This window comes from Athene cunicularia, assembly GCF_003259725.1.
Source record: "Athene cunicularia isolate RWA chromosome 1 unlocalized genomic scaffold, athCun1 chr1_part2, whole genome shotgun sequence".
NCBI lineage: Eukaryota > Metazoa > Chordata > Aves > Strigiformes > Strigidae > Athene > Athene cunicularia.
Window position 1 is genome coordinate 486,666 of NW_020799092.1, and position 656 is coordinate 487,321.

Below are 656 nucleotides of genomic sequence, written 5' to 3' on the forward strand. Positions count from 1 at the left end.
TTCCCCTAAACAGTCTCACTGCTTCCAAGTCTTCCAATATGTAGTGTCTATATGGACTCAGCAGACCAGGTGCAAAACTTTGAGAGGCAGAGCAAAACACACCCAGGGGTTCCAACACAACTATGCAAGGGCCTGAATTAGTTTATGGTGGGAAGTTCCTATGAATTCAGAGTTTGTGCTAACTGCTTCCCTTAAACTCTTGACAGAAACAAAACTATTTCAGGATCACGTTTAGATATAAAAGACCCTCTTCCCCCACACAAACCCACATGCCTGCCCCTCACCTCAAGCAGCTTATATATGATATGTTTTTCCTCCCTCATGTTATTTGAAACAGAATACTTGCAGAAGCACCTAAGCAGCTCAGAATGAGTAGGAGGAGAGACCTTGCATGCTGGACCTTGGAGCACCCAAGCATGGCACTGATGCAGGGTTCTTCTGCTAGCTTTCTTCCTCTGCAAGGCTGCATGTGCTTCATCTCTGCAAGTTTAACTGCTTGCTGTCTGCAACAGAGGTACTGTGTGATGCTGCACTGCATCTGCACCCTTTGAGGGAAGAAGGGGAGGGACAGCAAGGGAGGAAGATCTTGAGAAGGAGGAAAAAGATAATTACAGCCACCAGCAATGGACAACAATCAGCTACAATAAGTTGGGGGG